Genomic DNA, 25,001 nt, shown 5'->3' with positions numbered 1-25,001 from the left:
AAGTAAAAAAGAATTTCATCAGTTCAAAAACAAGCGTTTAAGTAGCACTCCTCGGAAAACGATCCAGTTACCCCATCTTACTATAGAGAAGTGACACTCTCTACTGAAAGTAAAAAAAAATATCAAGGAAAAATAGAAATTGATATGGCGGGTTTTTGAGTTGACCGTTCAAATCCTAGAAGGCAAACTATTATAGATACAAACTTCCAGTCTTTAATGACACCTCGATAAGTCGATATTTCAGCAACAAAATTGTTTAAATAAATAATTAGTAATACAACATATACAAGAGACAGCCTTAAATGTGTGTGAGTCAATTTTATAGGGAGACAAATTGTAATTTATTTATGTTATTTGTTATTTATTATTTTAATTATTATTTGTTATTTTTTTAGCTTTTTAGAAATGGTAACACCTTAAAGTTCTTGCACACAAATCAGAAAATCTTTACGAAAAAATCTTCTTCAAAGGTTTTAGATAAGTTAATAAAATATTAAATTCAGTTTTGTCTTTTGATGTTTTAGCTCTACAAGTCTGAATATTCTCTCTATCTCTATTTTTCCAGTACTTTGCTGCAAAGGTTGTCAATTTATGAAAGTGTTTTAAAGAAATTCTATTTGCTTCAACACGAAGTGCTAAAACCCTAAGCGAGAATATAAAGTTTTCAGGGATATACTGTTTCAATTGCATTAGATGAGAGGGTTTGTGGCACTCGAAGAATTTCTAAAATTCACTTTGACACATCTAAGCGTTATTAAATTCATGTTTTACTTGGAATCTTAAATTTTTACATGTCTGAAAATAAAAGTTTTACACAATCCATTAACCGACAAAGTGTGATCAAGCATTCTTGCGTTCTCTAGCGAAAACAGAAAGTGGAATACTAAACTTTGTTACCGTAGGTGAAATTTACTTTTGGAGAGGAAATTTATAGGGGATTCATCCAATGACTCCATTGGGACCTTCCTGTGTGAAGTGTACTAGTTTTTTTTGAATTTCTTTCTGCACAAGACATCATTTACTTTCTGCAATATGCTGTCTTTAATTGCTTCCGTCGTTTTCCCCTCCGGAAAATTCTACAGAAAGTAAAGTATAATAATAGAAACTTTTCGCATATCTCTCCTACAGCATCACGATAGATGTGCAAAAGAAGTGGTTTATTGTCAAGATTATAGAAGGAAATGAGATTTTTTCTTGGTTGAAATTTTCACTTCTCTCTCATTTCTTTTTTTTCGGAGATTTCACAAGTAGAATGGTATAAAGAACGTGATAAAGCTGGAAAAGTGGGTGAAATGACGTAGATTTTCGTTCAAGGCGCCATGTAAAACTCTCATTGGTAAATGAATGTCCGATGTAGTGCGAATTTAGCTAGAATTTAATGAGGAAAATGCATACAAATATTCAAGATATAGCCCAGATTATTTCATCTGGGCATTTTGCCATAAGATTTGTATTTCAGCATTATAATAATCTTCACTCACAGAGATGCCACAATGCTTATGACGTACTCATGATCTTCTTTGTCTTTGTCTCAAAAGTGATCTTCTCTGCATAAACTACTCATTCAAATTTAACACATTGCATTCAAAACATTTTATAATTTGTGGATGATGCACAAATTAATTTGTTCAGATAATTTTCAGTGTTCCTCACTGTTGATTTTTCATCAATCATTCGAGACGATTACACATTTTAAACGCGCCAAATGACACCACAATACAATTGCCTCAGAATACAGACCGCAACTTCTTATTTATTATTCAGCTGCATGGTTGTCAACATATTGCGGAAATTAATGATGATTGGTCGTTTCTTTGATTTTTGGAATTTATTATTGGAATTGCCAAAAATAGTCTCATCAGAATAAATAAACGAACAAATATAATTATCTTGGACTATAGTTGCGGAAAATCACAATTCGGATGAGATTTTATGAAAGTTTAAAAATGAAAATCCATTTTTTTTTGTGGACAAACTTTTAATGAAATGAACATGTTCTATAAAATGAAAATGTATGAAATTTAGTGCTTGATTTAACTTCCGTTGGAAATTATGTTAAATATTCGCAGAATTTATATTTTAATTGATTTTTTATGTTTTTTACGCGCGGTATTAAGCGAGTTCTGGTTTTTCGTATAAAATTTTTCATTGTTTTTTCTATGCTGCGTAAAAATAAAACTTTAAAATAGAACTGAAGTTTATATCACTTTAAAAAGAATTCTTGATGCAGAGGTTTTACTTTGGATATAGTTCTTGAGAGAAACTTCAATACAAAGATACTATACTATTAGTTATATCTTAATTTTACAGATGTTTTAGAAATGATTAATGGTTGTTGCCAAACTACGGTCTGTTGTATAAAGATTGCAATATCAATCTTATGTGACGTATTAAAATGCATCAATTACGATCTAAGACTTGGTTTACTTTTTATTTAAATCTATTAAAAAAAACATTCAGAAAGTTTATAAGTATTGATTGAACAATAATCCGTTAATTTATTTCATTTATCTTAATGATTTATTGGATACAAATGTAAATAAAATTTTTCAATCTCTTTCAAATTTTTCAGAAAAAACGTATTTTTCAAATAAGTTTGCGACTATTGAAGAAAAAATGTAGATCAAGTATTAACTATGTTAGATAAATACTTATTTTTTAATTTTAAGATTATGACATAAGATCTAGAGTTCTTTAGTTACCTTCCCTCAGAACTCAGAAGTTTCTTCGTTATATAAGATAAACTTAAAATTTGAACTTAAATTGATCTTTACACGAGAAGTTCAGCCCAATACATAATGGCCCCAGATACCACCTTGAATCCCATGAATGAAAATGTTCTCAAAAAATTCGCATGTTAAGAAATTAGAACAGATAGCACGTTAAGAACGTGAGTCAAACTTTTTCATAATTCCTTCATAATTTTTTACTAATACTTCTAAAGCCATAAATTTTATGAGCAGTAAAAAACTGTTTGGTCAGCAACACGAAATTTATTTTTTTACTGCTCATTTGGTGTTCACCTTTAAAAATATAAGTAAAAATAATTTTCTTACAAATGAATAACCCCCTGATCCCCAAAGGGTTAATCCATATGAATAAACTTTAAAGCTGCAGCTCGTATAAAAGACTTATTTGACATTTTACTATCTAGGGGAAAGTACTTTTGAATTGGGGCACCTTAGAAATAGGGCTTCTTCATCGAATTTTTCAATGGAACTAAAACTTATTCTAAATTAGAATTTCTAATGTAATTTAGCTTCAAAATAGGTTTGTGAAGCTAAATTATATCATTATACGCTGAGAAAAAAAGAGGGTGCGATTAACTTTTTTTCCTCATAATTTTAACACTTTTTAAGTGTAAAAATATATCAACATTTTTTAATGTTAATTTTACACCTTTTTAAGGGTGAAATTAACATGAAAAAAGACTACTTTAACCCCTAGTAGGGGAGACAGGGGTAGAATTAGCCAGCAAATGAAGCTTTTTTTTCGCGCATGATTTGTGAAAAAATGATAAAGTTTGTCTAATGTTTTTATGTTTCATAAGTAGCATTAAGATATTGGCTGTATAAAACCGTATAGTTCAGAGCTCTCAAATCCTTGGCTTTTTCTAGAGAGGATAATGAAAAAAGTATGACACATTGGCTACACCTGCCCCGGCCTGGGTAGATTTAGCCACTTTCGGGGTGCTATTTGCCACCAGTTTTACAGACGAAATTTTAAAACTGGAAATACCAAGTGTTATTTCACTTGATCCACTGAAGCCCACTGATACTAAATATGTAACTCAAACCTAATGAAAAAGACTTTAGCCGACTTTTTTATGACATTTTTGTAATTGCGGCAAAATTGATGAAAATATCCTGAAAAAATCTATTTCACAAATTTTTCATCCGAATGGCAATATTGCTTGGAATATCAATAGTACTCTTTCATCTAACAATTATCCATGTATTAGTGAAAAATCATTGATAGTTTTACCCGGCCACGGAAGAGTGGCTACAACTGCCCCGAGGGCTGTTTTAGTGTTTTTCATCTTATATAAAAAAATTGGATAATTATTATCCAAGTGAAAAATATTTTTTAATTAGGTTTATGAAACCAGAAACGAGGTAAAACTATGAAATCTTGACTACAAACTCAGAAAACCAAATGCTGGTCCAAAAACTGAAACATCAAAACTGCAGTTTTATACCCATTTTATAAAAATGGTTCTAAATTGTAGGATAACAGGATCAGACTTATAAATATTTCTGGGAATATGGGGATGTGTTCCTACTTTCATTAAAAAATACTTTGCTCAAGGTACATTTTAAGGGAACCGAGAAAAATCCACAGTCTACTTCTGCCCCTGGCTAATTGTACCCCGGTCTCCCCTACACCTAAAAAGCATAATATTTACACAGAATTCGGATCAATACTGCAGGGTAAAATAAATATTTCCGGAATGTTATTTTAACTTTTTCGGATTTCTCTCAGTGTAAGGTCCAGTTCGATTTGAAGGTATGGGAAAAAGCCCTATTTAAAAAGCGCCCTAATTCAAAGATGCCCCATTCCCTCTATTTTAAGTAAATTTGCGATCTTTGTAAATTTTGCAACGAATGCCCTGCATATGATTCTTTATCAAATTCATAACTTGTGATATTGACAACACTTTTTGGGTTTTCTTGTGGAAACAACTGTTTAAATGAAAATAGCAATATTTATTTAAAGTAAGCAGATTCCTACCAGACAAGCTATAATTTATTATGCGATTTTTTTATTTTTTTTTCAAGATTTTTGGAGAGTAAAAACTAAAAAGTTATTTATATTCAGAAGAATTTGTTCAGAAGCAAATATTTTAAATATAAAATTAAAATTAATTATTGCTTTATAACATTTTGAAACCAGTTTATAGTGAACCCGAAATTATCTAAAAAGGGTCAGACATCATTATAATATTTAGAGCTCTTTTTTAATTTAAACCTTAAGGGTTACGTGGGACAACAGTCAGGAAAACAGCATATTCTTCGAATTTGTTTTTTCAAACGTAATTAAAAAAATATTTAATTCAAGCTCTTAGGCATAAGTACGATATTTACCTTACATTTTTTAAAATTTTAATTTAACATTTTTTAAGAATGCAGCTTCTGGCAATTGATTTTTGGAGATCTTTTTGCATAAAAATTACTTTTCTATGGATAAGATTTTTCGGAATAGGCTCATTTGAAATCCAAAAACCAAATATTTCCTGTTAGGTGATGAGTTAACCCAGTCCTTGAACAAAGAATTTTAACAAATTAAATAAAATTTGATTAATAAATATAATTTTAGACGCATATATTACACCCACATTTCGTCTTGCAGAATAAGTTATGATTATTTTTAAACATAAAATCTTTCGTACAAGGAGTGATTTAACTCATAAGCTAACAGGAAGTATTTGCATTTTTAATTTTAGATGATCCTACTCTGAAAAGTGTTGTCCACCGAAAAGTAAATTCTTTAAAAAATCGAAAATCAAATTTTAATGGCTGGATTTATAAAATTTTTAAATAAAAAACTTAAAAAATATAGTATAAACATATATACTTTTATATGCAAGAGCTTAAAATAAATACTTTTTAATATGCTAAAAAAAATAGAGAAAATGTTCTGTTTTTTTTAGATTTCTTGACGCAGGTAACCTCTTAAAACCGTTATTAGATATGACTTAAGATGATTTTCGTTTTTCAAAGATATCAAGCAAAATTTTGCAGAAGAAGGAGGGAGAAAAATAAAAGAAATGGGGGGTCATAGAAGACCGTAAGTGTAAGTTATTATCCCTTATTGTTTGAATTCTAAACCATACTGTTTTCTTTTTGAATGAAAGTTATGTTTAAAATTTAACATGATAAAAGTTCTCTCAAAAGATATAATCTACTCCAAAATCCCCAATGAGTTTTGATTTGCTTTTGAATATTAATATAAATCCACCCTTACGTCTGTCAAGCTATTTTAAGGCCATAAAAGGTATTTTCTTGCAAATGATAAGTTAACATGCTAATCAGTCAATTTATCTACTATTGAGGATTTGAATTTTCTTTTTCCATTTCTCTGTGTAAAGTTCGTTTACACCTGAGAGTGTACTTGGTCTTGATTTTGCCTCATTTAATAAATTGTTTCCAGTTTCTGTAAGCTTATGATTTCTTCATGTATGCCTTATCTTCGTGAGAAAAGTGGATCTTTTCTAGCGATGGGAAAATGAGCAAATGCTCTAACTCTACAAGAATAGAATATTTGCGAATGATAAATAGACTTCAGGAGAGACCTTTTGAGATTTCTTTTGGATGCTACCCCACTTCACAGGTGGAACATTTGAATCACTATAAATTTACATAAATCCCATTAACGGTGGTAACTTTCACACATAAATATCACTGAATTTCCGTCAATCCTCATCCGGTACTTTTGTCATCTGCTGCCTTTTCAACACTTTTTTCTCCATTTACTGTGGTAGCACTCTTAGAATTATCATCACACTTATTATTCACCAAATTCGTTTATCTCAATGAAATCCTTGGGATGGTGTATCCTGATAATTTTTTGCCATTTACTGAGAAATGATATACTAAGAAAATAGGTATCTCACAATGAAGTACTCTTCACTTTTGAGAACACTCTTGTTACAGCGATAAGTTCCTAGAGCTCACAAAGCTTCCACATCAGTTGACGATCACGGAGGAACTGTTGTGAGAAAGTGAGTGGCTCAAGAGGGAAAGCCTCAACCAGGCATTTCCCCATTTTCCCATTTGAATCGTGCGCATTTCGTGTAGTTAAGACACGAAGAAAATCCACTTGATGCCTATACAGAGTAGTTTTATTATACCTCTGAAGCGTTAGAAAATCAAATGCCACAAGAATAATTAATCCCATAGAGAATATTTGATCAAAGCCACATTCCATCTAATGCTGATACGTGTCAATTTCCCCAGTTAATGTATCGAGAAAATAGAAAATCCTTTACTGCGAGAAACCAATAGATTTAGTGGCAATAATGTGTAGATTGTGTGGTGAAAGAATTTGGCAAAGATTTAACATTGTATCTCCGATATTTGTGATTCTTTCAGGGAGATTAATGGAGAAATTTTCATTAAGCCGTAATAACATCCGCTTTGGATGGAATTATCAAGTAATGTAAAAGGCAAACAGTTGATTTGAGATATTCCTACGCAATAAGCTCTTCAATCATGCAGAGATTTTGAAAAAGTTGTGGAAAGGCTAAAAGGGGATTCTGGAAGTATTCATAGAAACGCGATTTGTTGTAAGAAAAAAATATCCAATCAACCAAGAAGTTTCTGTTGACAAAAGAAACCCTTAGATACGCTTGATTTCATCCTAAATTAGCAAAGTTTTTGATTCAGCTTATTCAAAAGTTTTTGGCCATTTTTTTTTTAAAAGAAATCGAAATGAGTCAAATAAGGTAAAGTACCCTTTATTCGACCGGTTCCTCTATACGACCGGTAGATTTATTTATTCAATTTAATTATATTTGCTATAATATTTTGTGTATGATCTAACATTAATAGGTCAATTATTCTTTAAATAATACGAATCAGTGACAAATTCATAGAAATTGATGAAATTCACCATCAAATATTCAAAAATTGACCCACTGGTCGAATAGAGGAACCCGGTCGAGTAAGGGTACTTTACCTTATGCTCATTGAATTTTTTTTATTGTTATATACTTTTGCATTTATAGTAACATTTAGCATATTAAAAAATATCACAAATTCTAGGTGTCCATAAAGGAATTTAATTTATAATGACAAAATATTAAAATGGTTACAATGAACTGGTTTTTTTTTTAATTCTTCTAACGACAGAAATTAAAGAGCTTTTTTACCAGATAATCAAAGAGTTCACGAAGCAAAAAATATTGTGCAGAATGCTACAAAAGTTGGGATATAATTTTATTTGGTCGTTTCATAAAGTCTTCTTTATTTTTTCATCGTCTTTTGCACTTTTTCTTTTATTTGTATTCACAATTTTTTTTAACCACTAAAGCAAAATTATTTTTATAAAATATTAACGAGTAACCAGTCAAAATCTTATCTGATTACGCTCGTGAATTACCTGTCAGGACTAGTAAAATAAACCACCAATGGGCAGAAATCATTTAACCCATTCCTTACCATAGTATTATACATCATACGCAAATTGAGTGATTTTAGATGATTTATTCCTGCATAATTTTTATCCGAATTGCTGTCGGGAATGAATTTTTAATTACTTTAGTGTTTCAATTACTTGGGAAAAATAGTCCGATAAAGATGGGAATAAATTTTGATGTTCTTTTCTCGCTTCGCAGAAAGTAATGCAAAATTTTTGCTCAAAATGGCGGACGGAAAATTCGACATTTCGTCGAATTTGCCAAAATTGGCGCATTTCCTCTTTCCTGATTTGAATTCTAGGTGCCAATTTGTTTTCTTGGATAGTTACTCTATCTAAAGCAATAGAGTTTGAAATGAATTAGTGCACAGAATTTAAATTCAGTGACCATTAAGACGTGTGTTTGACAGGGGCTCCACGCGCCCCCATAATAAATAAAAAAAATTTCTTTTCAAAAAATTCATCTATTAATCTGTAGGAAACTAATCCCAAAATATGAACATTCTATCTCAAGTATTTCTGGTACATTGACTGAATGGGTTAAATTGAGAATTTAAAGAAATTTCTTATTTATATATATTTTTTTAAAAAACTTTTAGAGGTTTCCAAAGAAGACTGCTTTTCATCTGAATTGCTTCACATTATGGTACAGTGGAGAATTTTTCGTATTTGAACTTAAATTGAAATTTTGAGATTTCTAGGGGAAAGCATACCTTCGGACGATTCAAGCTTCGCTCAACTAATTTTTTCAATATGTTTTTAATTAATTTCACCCATTATAATATTATATTTTAATAGCTAGTCCAACGCCTTAAATTTCCAGATAAGAACGATAGGTAAAACTATTAAGAACATAGGAAAAATTTCGACCGAAGTTTGAGTCGTCCGAAGTATAGCGCGCTTTCCCCTACTCTGCACTGTTTCGATTATTAACCATTTGAGGAAGATTGTGTCACAGGAAAAAAATTCTTTTTCTGATTACCTAAAGTTATTTTTCCCAATTTTTTTTTGTATGTAATCGCAAAGTAGAAAATAGCAAGAATCTAACAGGTAAGAGTCTGCCTTTATAGCTATCTATTGTTCGTAATGTAGAGTCCGTCTATGGCCCTGTCTTCCTCTTACATCCCTACTAACTTAAGTTAGTTGAAGTCTTCCTCAATATTTCGAAAGTATTGTTGTGATTCCTGCAGAATAATTCATCATCCTTTCTTCTATGATGAAGTGACGCTTGAATACTCTTATAGTCCTTATAGTTTTCCCTTCAGGATTTCTCTAAAGCTATAAGAGTTATAGGATGGTAATAATGTTTCGCGATTATTGAGTGTTACGCAGCAGATTTATTTGTCAACATTTCATCTTTCCCCACTCTCTGGGGATACCCTCAATAGAATAATTGTGGCTTTACGCGAAGAAACTTTTAATTACATACCCTTGATTAATTGCAGCCCCATGAGTTTTGGTTAAATCACAAAAGCCCTTTTGGAAAGTAGTGACATTGAAATTCACCCTGACTGAGTATGTTTATTTTGTCTCATTAGATTCACTTGCTCTCTCGTGGGTATTATTCATGAATGTGGAACTCTCATGTCATTCGCATTTAGCCTAATTTTCACTTTAAAGAGACACAGAGCAAAGTCAAAACTCTTTCGGTATATTCTTCAGTAAGTTCGAAAGTACCAAAGGGGCTGAACTCTCTAGATTGTGTTGGGGATGAAATGCTCAGTAGGGTTTTTGGGTTTTCCTGTCTCTTATTGCTAAGTGCCGCTTAAACCCTTCCCCATTTTGCACGTGTCCTCAAAGTACGACCTATTTTTGTCAAATGCCACTTATGAATGATTTAAACTTTCCGCAGTCGCATGAGTACCCAGGGAAATTCCGTATGGAAAACTTTGTGAAAGCCCTGAAAGTTCAATCAATTTCAATTTGTAAGAATTCTGGTTGATTCCTCAAATGTCTTACTTTTCCACCTTTTTCATTCATCCTCTATAAACTCTGCTATTCAAAAGCTCTATTTAACCATAGAGGCTCAAGGGTTCAAAATTTGTGTTCTCACCGTCTCAATTGATTTGCTTTGTGATGGTCACTATTGTTAACAAACTGAAAGTCATGGTGGTTATTGGTTAAGGGAACCCCTTCAAAGCACCACACAAATAGTGGATGCCCAAGTCATCATGAAGATTACGTGAGATTATGTGGTTTCATTTGTCAACAGCTAACCCACAAACAAGCCAAAATATGATAATAATCACAATCATTATTACTGGAGTCATCTGGAAATTTTGGCGAGTAGACTTGTTGTGTGCACACAGTTGGAATATCATCTTAATTATGGTTAAGAGAGTATTAATAAAATTCTCATAGTTCTCATGAAAAGAAATGTTGTCCTTTATACCTCACTCAATTAAAGAAATTCCTTAAATTTTGTGGCATTATAACGAGTGAGTTCGAAACCTGACAATACCAGTCGAGCTTTATTGTCATATCTCGTGAATTCGAAAATGCCATTCATTAATTTTCAGTGAGATTTTGAAAATCGACTTGTCAGAATATATATCGAATTAGTCGATTTTTTGCAAAATTTGTTTTTCGCTTTTCGCTTTTGAACATTATACCGGAAAGTTAATTATTCCCAAAACTATAAGGGCTTCAAATGATTTGAATTTTTCTCCTAAAATTTCTTCAAAAATAGGAATTATTCTTTAAAACCTTTTTGAAGTATTTCTTGATGAAATCAGTTCTAATATGTAGACACGTTTAATGCTTTTTTAAATGCTCTTGTTGACATTTTCCATGTTAGATTGTGTTTGTCGCAATTTTTCTGATAAATTTTCTAGATAATTTCGATAATTTCTAAAAAAAAATATTCTTCTAAATAATTCTCCTAACTCCTAGATCAAAATTTTCGGACCTAAATGTCCACTCGAATCTCCTAAATCTAGGGAAAATCTCCTAAAGTTGGCAATACTGTATCAAATCTCAAAAATCCTGTACTAAGCATGCAAAATCTCAGCTTAAAATCGCTCTTCTGTAAAGTTGGCCATTCGTGACTTATTCGTTTTATATTCTGAGCCATCGAAATACAGTCTATCTTGATCAAATGGTTTTATTAAAAACACAAAAAGAGAGAGCAGTATAATCTTCCCTTACGCAACTTGTCATCGGTCTGGAGTTAAAACGGTAAGAAATATCGATTTCCGGTGTTAGATGACCCATCCATAAGTGATTATCATGTCTAAATGTTTTTTTTCCTCACCACAACCCTCCCCTTAACATCACGTATTTTTGATTTAATTAGAAATTAGCTCCTAGGATTTTTTTTTGTTTTTGGATATGTGTTAAAAGTAGTTAAGGCGAATATTTCGTCTATACCATAGACACCTATGACCGAAAAACTTTTAGGTATCATATTTTTAAGGTTAAAGTAAAGTTACTCCGAAGGACCTATTTCTCAACCAAATTGTTCATAATTTGGATTTTCTTAAAAGGTCTTGAAATTTTCAATCCAGCTATATTGATTGTAAATCGATAATGAATCGATAATCCGTAATTGATTTATTTTTCTCGAGCATTTTTTTAAATCTAATTTACAAGGTTTCTAGTTGAATATCTCATCCACACGCGCCAATAATTTTAAATATTGAAGTCATATAAAACTAATTCACAGATAATACGTTTTAAAGTTACTTCAAAAGGTAGGAAAAGGTTTCCAGACTTCGACCACACTCTGCCTTCGAAGCAGGGGCCTCTCGACGTTTCATTTTTCCATACGTTTTTGCATAGAGGCACTGAAGACTATTGGCAAGTTTTTTCCTAAAGAGAATTGACTTATCAGTTTAATATATTTCGAAATCGTGCATTAAAATCTATCTAAAAAGGGACAGATAATCCTAACCGGCTTATGTAGGTGAGATTCTTAACGTGAGCTAACTCGGAGTGCATGCAAATTCGATTTGGAGCTGAAGTAGGGAGACGCCATTCAGTTATCTTGAATCAAATTCGTGAAATTATACAAATTTTGTATTTCAACCAAAATATCAAGGATTTGGATGAACTGACAGAAAAGTGTTATATGGGTGAAATGTAGACCAGAATGTTCCCTATAATTTTGCCGTAGAACTTGAACTCATCGATTACTCAGAAGCCAAGATAATCGAGGTTTTTTGTTTCTTAACTCGTTTTTTCATCCAGAGTTCCCCAAGTAATCATTTGTTGAACTTCAACTATATCAAAGAATTGTTGTATTTTGCGGGACTTTCCATTTAAACCCCTATTTTAAGTGTCTTGGTGGAGTAGAGGCAGTCAAATTGGCATCTGAGTGATTTCAAAGCGTTTTTATGAGAAAAGCATTTTTTTCACACTTAAACGGCAAAATCGGAGTGATAGCGTAGTCTGAGTGGAAAATGATGTATGGACGAAATGTAGAGACAAATGTGTTCTACAATTGTGTCGAAGTAATCATCAAAATCGGTTTAGCGACAGTCGAGATAATTGAGGTTATGTGATATTGAAATTGGTTTTTCGACTGTGGCGCCCCTGGTGTTTGTCCCACGAAGTTCAAAAATTCTAGAAAGTTGTTGCATTTGGTGAGATCTTTCGTTGAAGCCCTCATTCATCAAAATCGGTCACATAGAACCGGAGATATGATTTTTTGAATTTCGTGAACTTTGACCCCTCATATCTCCGGTTCTATTGAAACCACAGCGCACATACGCACTATTTTGGAAACGTCCTAGACTGGACTACAACATACTAAAATTTCATTAACTTGCACAATGCCGTTTTTGAGAAAAGTGACTTTGAATTTCGATGAATTTTGACGCTATCACAGCGCCACCTGTGGTGACTTTTTGAACTTCCATCTGAAAGTGCTCATCGAGACGAAACCAAAAAGGTAAAATTTAGGTCGCTATGTTAATTAGAACCGGAGATAGAGGCCGGTCAATGTTCGAACTTTGACCACTTATAGCTCGGGTCAGGGGTTATGGATCGACTTAAGGTTTTTTTTGTTTGATAGGTATAATCAACGGCTACAACATACTAAAATTTCAGCCCGATCGCATAAGGAATTTTTGAGTTATTTAACTTTTAAGATTTAAAAATTTTCTTTTTAATAATAGCGCCCCTAGCGGTGGTTTTATGAACTTGCGATGTTAGAAGAGGAAGTGGCATTTCACGAGAGCTTTCCAAAAAGCCCTCATTTTTTAAATTCTGACAATTAGAACCGGAGTTATGGCCATTTTAAGAAAATTTTTTTGGACCCTTATAGCTCAGGTCAGGGGGGTCGGGGGACCTTAAGTTTGGTATTGATGGAAAGCTCTAAGGCCCAGCTATAACATACTAAAATTTGAGCCCGCTCGATGCCATAGGGCCGGAGCTATTGAGAAAACAAAAAAAGGGGGGTCTTCAAAATGGCGGAAGGAGGGGTGGGGGGTGGGGGGTCAATGCACCATGTTGCAATTTTCATGCGATATTTAACCTTTGCCGAAAACCGCAAGTCGATATCTTTTTTAGTTTAGGAGCTATTAAGCTCCAAAGAGCGGCCGGACGGCCGGCCGGCCGGACGGCCGGCCGGCCGGCCGGGAACGTAACTTAGCCCCCCATATATTCGTGATCAGGAAGTGGCGAAACACATTTTGGCCAAGTTTGAGCGCGATCGGAGGACATGAAATTTTGTTAGGATTATAGTAGGTGAGATTGTTAAGAATCTCACCTAATACATATTTCATAATGCTCGCCGAAATAATACAAGAACTATGAGGAAATTTGTTTAAGTCGCAGTGTAATATCTGCAAAATTTTTACAAGGAAAAGTGAAAAATATTTTCACTTTTTATTAGGCTTGATGGGCCCCTGCTTCGAACACTTCACATTTTTCCCATATCGTCAGTTAAATCAGCATTTGTCGTAACTTAATTTTAGCCATTTTCAGATATATACATATTTGGAATCGGCGTAATTTTGTTTATTAGACACACTTGAGAAAAAGAAACTTTTATAAGCCCATTAAAAATTATTTTTAACAAAAATTATTGTAAGTGCCCGTAATCAGTAAAAATTTATCAGAATTTGTCGTAACTTCCATTTTAAGGGAAGTTACGACAAAATTTCCTCTAATCAGCATTTGCTGTAACTTCTTTTGCTCACTTGCGTGGCTTGTATTTTGCAGCAAAAAAGTAATATTAGGTGAGATTCTTAACAATCTCACCTACTATAATCCTAACAAAATTTCATGTCGTCCTATCGAGCTCAAACTTGGCCAAAATGTGTTTCAGCACTTCCTGATCACGAATATAATGTGGCTAATTTACGTTCCCGGCCGGCCGGCCGGCCGGCCGCTCTTTGGAGCTTAATAACTCCTAAACTAAAAGAGATATCGACTTGCGGTTTTCGGCAAAGGTTATATATCGCATGAAAATTGAAACTTGGTGCATTGACCCCCCACCCCCCACCCCTCCTTCCGCCATTTTGAAGACCCCCCTTTTTTTGTTTTCTCAATAGTTCCGCCCTATGGCATCGAGTGGGCTCAAATTTAGTATGTTATAGCTGGGCCTTAGAGCTTTCCATCAATACCAAACTTAAGGTCCCCCGACCCCCCTGACCCGAGCTATAAGGGTCCAAAAAAAATTTCTTAAAATGGCCATAACTCCGGTTCTAATTGTCAGAATTTAAAAAGTGAGGGCTTTTTGGAAAGCTCTCGTGAAATGCCACTTTCCCTTCTAACATCGTAAGTTCGTAAAGCCACCGCTAGGGGCGCTATTATTAAAAAGAAAATTTTTAAATCTTATAAGCTAAATAACTCAAAAATTCCATTGTGCATCGGGCTGAAATTTTAGTATGTTGTAGCCGTTGATTATACCTATCAAACAAAAAAAACCGTAAGTCGATCTAAAACCCCTGACCCGAGTTATAAGGGGTCAAAGTTCGAACATTGACCGGCCTCTATCTCCGGTTCTAATTAACATAGCGACCTAAATTTTACCTTTTTGGTTTCGTCTCGATGAGCACTTTCAGATGGAAGTTCAAAAAGTCACCACAGGTGGCGCTGTGATAGCGTCAAAATTCATCGAAATTCAAAGTCACTTTTCTCAAAAACGGCATTGTGCAAGTTAATGAAATTTTAGTATGTTGTAGTCCAGTCTAGGACGTTTCCAAAATGGTGCAAATGTGCGCTGTGGTTAAAACAGAACCTGAGATATGAGGGGTCAAAGTTCACAAAATTCAAAAAATCATATCTCCGGTTCTATGTGACCGATTTTGATGAATGAGGGCTTAAACGAAAGATCTCACCAAATACTACAACTTTCTAAAATATTTGAACTTCGTGGGACCAACACCAGGGGCGCCACAGTCGAAAAACCAATTTCAATATCACATAACCTCAATTATCTCGACTGTCGCTGAACCGATTTTGATGATTACTTCAACATAATTGTAGAGAACATTTGTCTCTACATTTCGTCCATACATCATTTTCCGCTCAGACTACGCTATCACTCCGATTTTGCCGTTTAAGTGTGAAAAAATTGATTTTTCCCATAATAACGCTTTGAAATCACTCAGATGCCAATTTTACTGCCTCTACTCCACAAAGACACTTAAAATAGGGGTTTAAATGGAAAGTCCCGCAAAGTACAACAATTCTTTAATATAGTTGAAGTTCAACAAATGACTACTTGGGGCGCTCTGGTCGAAAAAACGAGTTCAGAAACAAAAAACCTCGCTTATCTTGGCTTCTGAGTAATCGATAAGATCATGTTCTATGGGAAAATTATAGAGAACATTCTGGTCTACATTTCACCCATATATTACTTTTGTGCCAGTTCATCCAAATCCTTGATATTTTGGTTTAAATACAAAATTTGTATAATTTCACGAATTTGATTCAAGATAACTGAATGGCGTCTCCCTACTTCAGCTCCAAATCGAATTTGCATGCACTCCGAGTTAGCTCACGTTAAGAATCTCACCTACATAAGCCGGTTAGGATTATCTGTCCCTTTTTAGATAGATTTTAATGCACGATTTCGAAATATATTAAACTGATAAGTCAATTCTCTTTAGGAAAAAACTTGCCAATAGTCTTCAGTGCCTCTATGCAAAAACGTATGGAAAAATGAAACGTCGAGAGGCCCCTGCTTCGAAGGCAGAGTGTGGTCGAAGTCTGGAAACCTTAGGCCGGTTAGGATAAGGCTAAGGCCTAACCTTAGCCGGTTAGGATTATCTGTCCCTTTCTCACTAAAACGTTCAAAAAACTCTGCTAAATACCCAAAGACAGTACGAATAATGCAAAATTAAATCATTTTAATTCAATATTTGTGAGAAAAAAAAGTAAGAAAAAATCCCTGCCCATCTGTCATTAATTCAAAACAAAACAAACGACGTGGCGCACAAAATTTATTCAATAAAACTCATGAAATAAAAGCTTTTAGGGACAAGGATAACAGTATTATTGACTAATTTAGTCAGATAAAGGCGCTTATTATCACTAGAATAATTCAAATTGATATAATGCATTTTACAAAATTGTCGTGACTTCCAGAATCTCCATACATTGGAAGTTATGGCTTTATAAACGATAGAAGTTACGATAAAATCTTATTGTGTTTCATCGAACATATATCTCAATATCTCAGCTTTAAAATAATTTTATAAAGATTTTCTCGAGTTAACTTACAGTTTTTTAATGCCAATTTTATTATTTTGATTCAAAAGTATCGCATTCGGGGCTCATTTTTAAGAAAAATAAAGCTGAACTGAAAATATCGTCTCCTGAAAAATTTGTTAAAAGGAAGTTACGACAAATGCTGATTTAACTGACGATATTCCTTTAATGGATCTGACCATAAAATATTTTCATAGCTAGCCTTAAGTCACACATTTTCTGGGAAAAACATTGTTACCACTCGAATTCTCCAAAGGAGAAGAGATAAAAAAAAAATCTTACTAGGCTCCTGTTGATCACTTTCACTTTTCCCCACTCACCTGAATTTCCTACAGACTTTTCTCTGAAAATAAAAGAAAACACCTCACAACACCACTCACGACACAGCACACTCAATATTCTCCCAAAGACTAACTATTCCCAGATTGAGAGGATCACTCACTGCCGTAGCAAATAATTACGGGAATTCAAGTTTTTTCTTTCTTTCCCTCTTCTCCCTCTCTCTGACCCATGACCCCATAACACACCCGTAACATATTCCCTGAAACCGACAAAGAAAATAAAATATATTAAAAAAAAGAAAGTTCCTTTACCCATCCTCAAAAAAAATACCAATTAAATTAAGTAACTTTTTTTTTAATCTAAACCTATTATAAAACTTTATGGACACCAGGGTAAACCTTCACCTGTCCAGACACGATGCACCATTATAACTTAAAGAAACGTGCCAACAACCGAAATGACTGAAAGTTAATCACGCGTTTGCAGCGAAGGTGGAGAACCTCAGCGTGTACAGTTTAGGGAAAAGAGAACCTTGAAGAGGTAGAGAAAAACCCTGATCCACTGAGTTTCCCAACAACGCTACCGTTAAGCGACTCATTGGTGCCGCGGTCGATCAGGAATATTTACAACATCTCCTCAAGAAAATGTGGCTGCAAGTAAATGGCAGTTCAGAAGATCCACCCAAGTGCAGCCAAATCTATTTCTCCCATTTCAAGAGAACTTCCAATATTCTTTTTTCCTTCTTTTGGTCCAATCGCAGCAGATAAATCCACAAAGGCATTTTGAATATTAATATTCCAGTTATTTCCCAAGTTTGTAGTTCTCTATAAAGTTACTCAGAAAGGTAAAGAAATTCTCTTATGCCCCTTATGTTAAGGAACAAAACTGAACGATCGAAAAAGAATAATGTACTTATTGATCTGTTATTAATCCCATATAATGTTTAATATGAATACATAATCAAGTGGAATAGCGTTTACTGCCATTTCTCCCACTAAAAAAAATAACTTAAAATAAATCGCGAACGTCTTTCGACAACTCCGGTGATTCATTGCCGTACATCCATACATATATACACAAATGCACCCACATATACATATACATATATATATATATATATATATATACATATATACATATATATACAATACCATTCAAACCCCACTACTCATCCCACAAAAAAAAAACTTAAAAAAAAAAAAAATTAAAACCATTCTCCAAAATTCTATCCCTCTTTGATATCCTTCCCATGGAAAATACCTTTACGCCCAGTTTGAACATCCTCCAACTCATATGTTTGACCCTTGCGCGATATAATCCTACACTTTACCCATGGGCAGAACTTGGCTTGAATTCCTTTACTTGCATCAGACAGGGCAAATGACCTCCGATAAACAATATCCCCGACTTTAAAATTATTGGGACGAGTTCTCAAGTTATATCTCTTTCTTGAATTCTCATAAGACATCTTTAATTTTTTAATTGCATCATCCCTTGACAACTTCAAAACGTCTAGTCTCTCTTGCAAGGAAAGAGGTTTGTTGGCATCCTCAATGGCGTACTCTTCCCCATTTACTATCATCTCCTGGCCAAAATTAAGAAAATAGGGAGTATATTGGGTTGAATCGTGGATTGAAGACCGCATTGCCATACCTATTTCAGATAAATATTTAGGCCAATTAGCGTGTTTTTCAGAGATGTAAGCCCTAATGGCCGTAATAATTGTACGATTAGCCCGTTCTGTAGGGTTGCTTTGGGGGGAATATGCCGGAGTTGTCCAATGTGTTACGCCTAAGCCTTGCAAAAAAGACTCAAACGCAGACGAAATGAAAGCTGGTCCATTATCGCTGAAAACAATTCGTGGTATACCAAAAATCGGAAATACATACGTAGAAAGGATCTTAATTACCGTAGCAGAAGTTGCATTCCGTAAAGGATAAAGTAGTATGAATTTTGTACATTTATCTACAATAACCAACAGTTGACGGTATCCCTCACTACTCTTTGTTAGTGGGCCAACAAAATCCAGAGAAATGTGTTCCCATGGCCTACATGCTGTAACGTAAGACCCCATAGGTGGAGTTAGAGTGACATTTGGCGACTTAGTCGCTTTGCAAATCTCACACTTCCTAAGATGGGTACGAACATCAGAACGCATTGACGGCCAATAGAACTTGCTGGAAATCTTCCTGTAGGTTTTTGAAAACCCCAGATGGGCAGCTGTTGGTGAATCGTGATACTTTTGAATTATTTCCTGTATATCTGAGCGACGGACGCAACATTTCCACTTAAAATTGACTGTCTTCAAAGGGGTGGAAACTTTGCAGTACTTAAAAATATTACCATCTTCCATCTTATATTCAGGACAATCATCTGGCTTCTCCAAAACATTTTTTTTTAGATCATCATACCAATTATCCTCGACTACAGTCAAAGACGATATGTTCCGTGAAAGGGCATCCGCCACTACTAATTCTCTACCCGGTCGATGAACAATATCAAATTCATACTGTTGGAATTCTATAACCCACCTGCCAATACGACCCTTTGCCTCTTTCTGTCTCAAAAGCCAAAGCAAAGCTGAATGATCAGTCTCTAAACGGAACTTCTTATACAAAAGAAATGGTGCGAACCTACGTAAACAAATAAGACAACCGTACGCTTCTTTTTCTGTCGTTGTATAGTTTTGTTCCGCGGTGGTGAACTTCTTGGACACATAGCATATTACCCTTTCCTGCCCAGCCTCCTCCTGCAACAACATCCCCCCAGCCCCCACGTCACTCGCATCCGAGCGTACTATAAACGGTTTAGAATAATCCGGAAGTTTCAATACTGGAGCTGTTGTCAAAAGGCTTTTTAATTTAGAAAAGGACTCATTTGCTTCTGGGGTCCACGAAATATGTGTCGACTTCCCACCACCCTTTAAGAGATCTGTTAATGGTTTAGCAATTGTGGAAAAATTAGGAATGAACCTCCGAAACCACCCAACCATTCCCAACAATTGCCGCAATTGTGTAGCATTACGGGGAGTAGGGAAATTAGTAATAGCTGCTACCTTAAAATCATTGGTACCTATACCCTCGGGACTCAACGTATATCCCAAGTACTCCAAACGCTCTGCACAAAACTGTGACTTTTCGATATTAATTGATAAATTGGCTTTACGGAGACGATCAGAAATTTCTTCCAGTACCTCTAAATGGGTTTCAAAATCTGATGTTGCCACAATTATGTCATCTAGAAAGCAAAACACTTTTGGCTCAAGATCTGTTCCTATGACTATGTTCATTAAACGTGCCATTGTCATAGGAGAATTCATTAGACCAAATGGCATACGTTTATAACAATACATTTTACGACCGGGAATTGCAAATGCAGTTTTCAATTGCGACTCTTCTTCCAACGGAATTTGCAAAAATGCATCACTTAAATCAATTGAACTTAAATATTTGAAATCTTCCAATCGGTTTATGATTCCTTCAATATGGGGAATAGCATAAGAGTCTCTAACTGTAACCTGATTCAGCCATCTGCCATCCAAGCAGATGCGAACTGCCCCCGACTTTTTGACAGCCGTCTGGATTGGATTAAGCCAAGGACTTTCAGGACATTCTCGAAGTACCCCCCGATTCAAAAGTCGCTCAATTTCTTTGTCCACTAATGGAAGGAGGTGATAAGGCACGGGTCTCGCATTGCGTCTCACCGGTTCTGCCAATCCTGTATCAATTTTGTGCTTTAAAACATGAGTACAACCGAAAAAGTCATCCGTCGTTACAAGAAACGAATTAATAATCTTGTCCAATTTCGACTGTTCACTCTCACTCAAAGGGATAAATGACGTAAGGGAGGGCTCCGTCTGCAAAGAATTAACAAGGGCGGGAGAAAATCCAAACCTGTCCCAAAAGTTCATTCCCAATGTAAGTAATGTTCTGATTCCCGGAACCACTAAAGTCGAAATAGTATGTGTTACCCCATTGAATGTAAACGGAACATCCACCACCCCAGTACATTTTTGACAATTGCCATCTGCTACACGAACCACAACGGTACGGTTCCTAGGTACTAGCTTCAAATGCTCCAACAATTTCTCAGAGCCTTCACCCAGAATTGTACAACTTGCCCCACTATCCATAAGACCCACTATTTCCACATCCACTATATTAACCTTCAAATGCGGTCGTGGGTCGTCACCAAAAAGAAGTAGGGAAAGAGTACTAAGCTCCTCTTCGACCACTCGATCGCAACAGAGCATCTCATCAATTGATAGCTGTGGATTTTTAATATCCTTAAAAATATTTGAAGAAAGGGTTGGATGATCAATTAAACGAAAATTAACTTTCCCGAGATTATTATTAGATATGTCGAGAAGATTTTCAGCTCTTGAAACGACTACAGACTTCTCATTTACTGAGTCGTCTGGGGGTTTTCCGAAGGATTACAATTGGGACACGTACGAGTTATAACTCCTGGCTTGCAACATTTAAAACAACATACGCGTGGTCTCAACATACATGAACCAATCCTATGCCCAGACTTTTTACAAAAAATACAACTTCCCGAAAAGGTATTCCTAACAGCATTGTTAGGCGAAGCCGATGTTTCAGAATCTCCAGACTCACTACCCTCATTTGATGAATTATCAGCCGAATTACGAGAAAATTTAACACGACCTTGAGGTTTAGTTTGGTTGTTAGGGTATTGCCTACTGACGGATTTTACATTTTGCACCTTAGAGGAAATTGCATTTGTTTCATGCACATTACGCTCTACAAAGGCATAAGAACGATTTCGCTCCACCAATTTAAGCTTTTCACATAACTCTCCTACCGTTGGAATCTCCACCAGTAAAAGGGCGCTGCTTAGACTACTATGCAAATTTCGGCGAATCAATCTGACCTTTTCTGTTTCACTTAACTGACCGTCCAACTCATCAAAAAGGCTTAACATGGAAGCCACAAAAACTTCCACATTTTCTGTTTTCCCCTGTTTACGTTCCTCAATTCGTTTTCTAATGGAAAAATCGCTCTCGGCATCATAAAATGCATCCAAGAACTTATTGGAAAACTCATCCCAAGAACATCCCATCAATTCATCTGAATGAGAATCATACCAAATTAAGGCCCCTCCTGTCAGCATGAACCTCATATACCAAACGACTTCCAGAAGAGAAATTCCCTGAATTTTAGCCATTTGTTGAGCTTCTTTCAAAAACATTCGAGCCTTTTTCCCTTTTCTATCCCCAGAAAAACTCAAATTCCAATCTTTCACGTGTAATGGCTTCAACCTACGCGTGGAACCAGCCGAATCCTGTTGAGAAACATGTGAGACGCAAGTCGAATTTCCCACTGGAGGCCAATTGGGATAAACATTAGGAGAAGTATTAACGAAAACACTTGTGCTCGAAGACACTACAGGAGGCTTAAAGTGCAAAGAATTTTGAGAAATCTTAAATTCATCCAATTTGTCACTTAAGCGGTTCATTACAGTAGCGAGGTTATGGATTATTAAGTCATATGTTTTAAAGGTTTCAGCGAAATTCATTTGATTGGGCACAAAGGATTGACTACTCATTGGAACCTGAAAATTAGGAATACTCATAGCAGTAGAGACACCAAGGGAATGGTTACCCTGTACAGCAATATTTGTGTAATCTTGCGCAAGAGGACGTTGATCAACATGCCCGGCTAGCTCAGTCGGTAGAGCATGAGACTCTTAATCTCAGGGTCGTGGGTTCGAGCCCCACGTTGGGCGCCAATTGTTACCACTCGAATTCTCCAAAGGAGAAGAGATAAAAAAAAAATCTTACTAGGCTCCTGTTGATCACTTTCACTTTTCCCCACTCACCTGAATTTCCTACAGACTTTTCTCTGAAAATAAAAGAAAACACCTCACAACACCACTCACGACACAGCACACTCAATATTCTCCCAAAGACTAACTATTCCCAGATTGAGAGGATCACTCACTGCCGTAGCAAATAATTACGGGAATTCAAGTTTTTTCTTTCTTTCCCTCTTCTCCCTCTCTCTGACCCATGACCCCATAACACACCCGTAACAACATGTGAGATTCATTAAAGGAATACGGACAAAATACGAAGTGTTCGAAGCTAACGAGTATGTGCGAAGTCTGGAAGCGTTCCCCTACCTTCTGAAGTAAACCGATAAGAACCCAAAAACAGTGCGAAAAGATAACTAAAAGAGAGCTCTATCTCGTGAATTCGAGCATCCCGCAAAGTTGGGTTGCTTTCTCATTTCTTTCTTTTATAATGTTCAATCTCGTCCGCGTTCACCCCTAATAAAACTTTCGAGAGCTTTTCGAAAATTTTTCACTGAAACTTATGATTTTTGTTTCAACAGTTTATTATGTGTAAGCCGATACAAAAGAATCCGTATCTGTTATAATTGGTTAAAGTTTTAAACAAATCTGAAACTCTGGAACCCTTTGAAATGAAAGTTTTACAAGCATATTGTGAAACAATTTTATTATCCGACAAAGTATTCAAAAGTTCTACGACAACATGTTTTTTGCATAAAACTTTTTGAGTACACTAAAATGATTAATTTTCCACTTAGGAAATAATAATATTGGATTCTTTCAATTGACTTTTCTTATTTCCGAGAGAATATTTTGAAGTACTTCCAACCTAGTTTACCTTTCACGTGCGATATCTGAGTATCATCGAACTCTTTAGGAGTACTTGAGAGACTTCTAAACTAAAAGGTATAATTTATACAAGACAAGGAGTTAGTCGTCATGAGAACGTGTAGTAAGAACCTACACGTGTTAACCCAAAAGACGTGTTTATTAATGAACCAGTTATTATAAATACTATAAGGAGAAGGAGAGAATACACGGGATTGACTCTGGGATCAATCCCGAGAATACTCGGGATTGATATGTTTTCTCTGAAATTTGCAAAATTCATCAATTTTTATTCACTTTATCGAAAGAAAATTTAATTAAATCACATAAAACGTTTGACTTTTCTCATTGATGTTACTTTTGTTACTTTTGTCAATTATGGTCAGGTTTTGATTTAATTTATAACCATTTATTAATCCTTAATACAAATGTTAACCCAAAAAAAAATCTATTCAAATGTCAATGGAACTTCTGGAAGAGAAAACGAAAATTATCTCAGTGAGGAACAAGGTAAAAGCAATTGTTGAAAACAAATTGAGAAATCAGTCTGGATACAAATTTTCCCCTTACGTGTATGTGGGTGTAGTGGGAAACCGAGATCGGGCTTTTCAATTTGCTTTTTCACCCCGGGGACCCGTCCAGTTCTGCTGAATAATGCAAATCGTTCGTCCAATATGGTTCTAGTTCGAATTGGAATCCCTTCCGAAACATTCACACTCTCAATTTTTCCTTCATCTCATTTCCGTTCAATTTTACTCACGTGCTTGTTCACATGTCAATTCTTCAGTGTAGTAATGTACAGAGTGGGTGGATGGTAAATGATGTGGATAATATGAAAAACTTACATCTTTGCTTAAATTGAGAAAATTTTCTCTTTCAATATTCATGTTTTACCAAAAAGATGGGTAAATTTCAAAATAACGGTATCATCCATAGACGGCTGATATTAGGGGGAACTGGGGTAGTAATAAACAGGGGTAGTTGTAAAGACTGTGATTTTTTTCATCCATTTTAAGACTCCAGAGGATAAAACCCATAAGCTTTCATAGATACCATGGGGATGTATATCTACAGATGAATTGGTCAATAAAATCCTAATATACTTTAAAAATAAAAATCATTTTTCCCGAAAATGTTAAAATTTCGATTATTTTGGGGATTTGGATTTAAATTTGAAAATTAAAAACTGTGTAAAATAATCGAAATGTAGTAATATCAGTTCTTTCCTACATCTTCTAGGATTATATTAATGCATTTACTAGAGAAATTACTCAGAA

General features: G+C 34.8%; 2 protein-coding genes and 1 non-coding gene across 5 annotated transcripts in view; 2 read left to right on the top strand and 1 right to left on the bottom strand.

The window, feature by feature from the left end:
* The window catches only part of LOC129806913 (trissin receptor), a 57,846-nt gene extending 51,134 nt beyond the window's left edge, over positions 1 to 6,712 (bottom strand). For 2 of the 3 annotated variants that reach the window (XM_055855765.1, XM_055855766.1), the window contains exon 1: positions 6,293 to 6,710. The gene's annotated coding sequence lies outside the window, so the exon portion shown is untranslated. Of the gene's footprint in view, positions 1 to 6,292 lie in introns of all 3 variants that reach the window. The other variant, XM_055855767.1, reaches the window with a different exon arrangement.
* Positions 1 to 25,001, top strand: part of LOC129806943 (peptidyl-prolyl cis-trans isomerase-like) — a 170,171-nt gene that overhangs the window by 18,243 nt on the left and 126,927 nt on the right. The gene's annotated exons all lie outside the window — the stretch shown is intronic.
* On the top strand, positions 22,758 to 22,830 carry Trnak-cuu (transfer RNA lysine (anticodon CUU)). Its single transcript has one exon. It is a non-coding gene; the product is annotated as a tRNA-Lys (tRNA).

Source organism: Phlebotomus papatasi, chromosome 3 (assembly GCF_024763615.1).
Source record: "Phlebotomus papatasi isolate M1 chromosome 3, Ppap_2.1, whole genome shotgun sequence".
Taxonomy (NCBI): domain Eukaryota; kingdom Metazoa; phylum Arthropoda; class Insecta; order Diptera; family Psychodidae; genus Phlebotomus; species Phlebotomus papatasi.
The sequence above is the reverse complement of the archived record's forward strand: the minus strand, read 5'-3'. Positions and strand labels throughout refer to the sequence as shown.